Source organism: Lipotes vexillifer, unplaced genomic scaffold, assembly GCF_000442215.2.
Source record: "Lipotes vexillifer unplaced genomic scaffold, Lipotes_vexillifer_v1.1 scaffold164, whole genome shotgun sequence".
NCBI lineage: Eukaryota > Metazoa > Chordata > Mammalia > Artiodactyla > Lipotidae > Lipotes > Lipotes vexillifer.
This window is the reverse complement of record NW_006789313.1, coordinates 4,845,639-4,848,490: the sequence shown is the minus strand read 5'-3', so window position 1 is coordinate 4,848,490 and position 2,852 is coordinate 4,845,639. Positions and strand designations below refer to the sequence as shown.

General features: G+C 43.9%; 1 non-coding gene across 1 annotated transcript; it reads left to right on the top strand.

The window, feature by feature from the left end:
* The first annotated feature begins 2,544 nt into the window (after nucleotides 1-2,544).
* TRNAT-UGU (transfer RNA threonine (anticodon UGU)) lies at nucleotides 2,545-2,617 on the top strand. Its single transcript has one exon. It is a non-coding gene; the product is annotated as a tRNA-Thr (tRNA).
* The last annotated feature ends 235 nt before the right edge of the window (nucleotides 2,618-2,852 follow it).

The following is a 2,852-nucleotide window of genomic DNA, read 5'->3' as shown; positions in this document are numbered from 1 at the left end:
CCTGGAGGGGTGGGATAGGGAGGGTGGGAAGGAGGGAGACAAAGAGGGAAGAGATATGGGAACATATGTATATGTATAACTGATTCACTCTGTTATAAAGCAGAAACTAACACCATTGTAAAGCAATTATACCCCAATAAAGATGTTAAAAAAAAAAAAATTTGCCTTGGAACCATCAGTTGTCTTGGTCCTTCTGACCCCATTCGTCAGTGCTGTTTCAGTTCCTCACCCCTTCCCTTCTGGCTCTGGTCGGTTTGGGCTTCTTTGTCCGGCTGGTCCGCGGCACCTGAGCCTTCCCTTTTTCCTCTGTAACGCTTTTCCACTCCTGAGTCTACCTTTGAGTGTCTGCCAAAACGCAAGTGATGGTGGCTGACTCCCTCGCAACAGCAAGCTCTGAATAAATAGCCTTTGCTTGTTCTCATTTAGTTGGTCTTCATTTATTTCCACTCTAGGGTTAAAATTTTGCAAAAAAAAAAAGTTGAGGGGAAATGGAAGAAATACAAACAAAAAAAGTAATGAAAATTATTCCTAAGATCTCTACTAGAGTCAAGTTGTTTCAGAGACGAGCTTCTGATGTCCAGAGCACACTGGGACTGCCCATATTTGATATTACTCTCTGGGTCTAATAAACTAGTGGGAAGGACTCTTGGAACCTTCTAGAATCAGACAGTCCAACCAAAGTGAGCGGTGGGCAGTGGCTGGGAGAATGAGGGAGATTGACCTAAGGTCATGGACAACCTTCAGGGATAGGAGATAGGTGGAACAGAAGTGGGCTTGCTGAATTGTGACAGGTGAGGATGAGGAAACAGATTCTAGGAAAAGGTCCAAGGAGCCAAGACTACAACCAGAGAAAAACAAGTAAAGAGAGGAGGAGAAACAGGAAGGGAGAGGGGATGAGAGAGCTGCGGGGGAGAGAGTTTTGACTCTAGCAATTTTGCAGAAGGCCTGTCTCTTCAAAAATAGTAACGATAATAAAGGTGATTGATAATAATGAACACTTGTTTACAAAACTAGGTTGCTGTGACTCTGCAAGGCTGAAAAACTGCCCCAGGTGTTCTCTAACCACTACACTACATACTCAGTGTAACACTCACCAACATAACACATTGCCCATGATTCAGAGTGTTGATTTGATATTCCTGCTGTTTCCTTAAGAATTATGATGTCTGTCTTCAGGTTCAAAGAGATTATCATGCTGAGCACCTTGGAGGTTTCCTCCAGTAAAATGCCTTGTGTAGGCAAATGGGGTACAGCAACCTGATTCTTGATTCTCACAGGCAGAACAGTCAGTTAAAACAAAGCCTCGTAGTTCCATTGGGTGGAGGGTTGGGGGAGTGGAGGATATTGCCTGCTGTAGAAAGACTGAAGGTTGAACACCAAGGGAGTGTTGGGAGGAGCAGTTCTTGTCAAGCCACAGAAGATCTATTACATTCTTGGCCCTGGGCAGTTGTACACCTTCATCTCACCTTAGGACAACAGTGTGATGCTTCCCCATGACTCATCCCTGAACCGAGGCTATCTGCCATAAAGTGCTTACTTTATCTGTCTAAATAGGGAATTTCTCTTCCTTATAAATTTGTAAGGTCAGTGTCACCATGTTTTACATTTATGCAACGAAAATGAAAGGAGACAATGAACCATGAGCTTTCAGATTTCTTACAGACTTCATGATCTTTGACAAATGACATTAAAAAATAGTGAGTACACTAGCAGGCCTGTGGTCAGAGGATCTAAACCTTACTAAACAGAAGTGGTTCACTTCTTGGGCTTGCGTGAATCAGTGCCTTTTCCCCAGTGTTCTAGTCTATGACTATATTTGCAGTAAGAAATAGGTACAAGATTTTTCGTACCTATTTAAATAAATAAATAAATAAAATTTTAGTTCCTGTTTACTAGCTTACAAAAGCAGGGTCTCGAAAAAGTGAAAACACAATCCTTTTTAAAAAATTGTATTATTTTCAAACCAAAGATATATGTAAATCCATATGTCTTTAAGAAAGGATTAAAATCTTCCTCCCCAGCACCTCTTTTCCCTGCTTGCTCCTAACCCTGGACCTTTGTTTGAGAGAGAGGTATTAATTCCAATATACAAACAAGGGTCTGGGGCTCTGTTCAGAAAGGACAAAACCACGTGGTAAACCTCTTCTCACCTTCTCCGCAGATTTCACCACTATATTAAAGGAAGGGAGGGCACCATAACCTCCCTGCCCATCAGATAACCTCTATATGCTTCTCTTAATTCTCAGGTGGGTCTCCCGTGTGCCCAGGTATCTAGAGTTCTTGTATTATGCATCCTTTCTGGGCACCAGAGGCGCAGACGTCGATGTCTCAGCAGAGTATCAAGATAAGGGAGTAGAAGACAATCTAGTAGTGGCTCAGCTCCAAGTGGAGCCTTTTCGAGAGGTTGACAGGACACGGAAAAATTTCAATGTTGTAGAATGTCTTGGATTTTTGCCTGTGTCAAAATTCCATTTCATTTGCCAGATGCTAGGTGTACTGAATACAACTATAACACGGATGATAGAGAAGGTTTTTCCGGACGAAGGCTCCATAGCTCAGGGGTTAGAGCACTGGTCTTGTAAACCAGGGGTCGCGAGTTCAAATCTCGCTGGGGCCTTCCGGATCATTTTTCCCTCCGAGGCCTCAAAGCGGCAGGGGCCGAAAGACAGTCCCAATGCGGCGGTGCTCGGCAGATATCACCTCTCCTCGGCAACGTCTGAGAGGATGTTCAGGCAAAATGGACGCATAATAATTCCCCTGCTGCTCTCCCGGTCTGGATCCACCATAGCTGCTGATAAATGCCTCTCGGCGCCGTGAGGCTTGTGTAAGCTGGGTTAACAAACACGCATTCC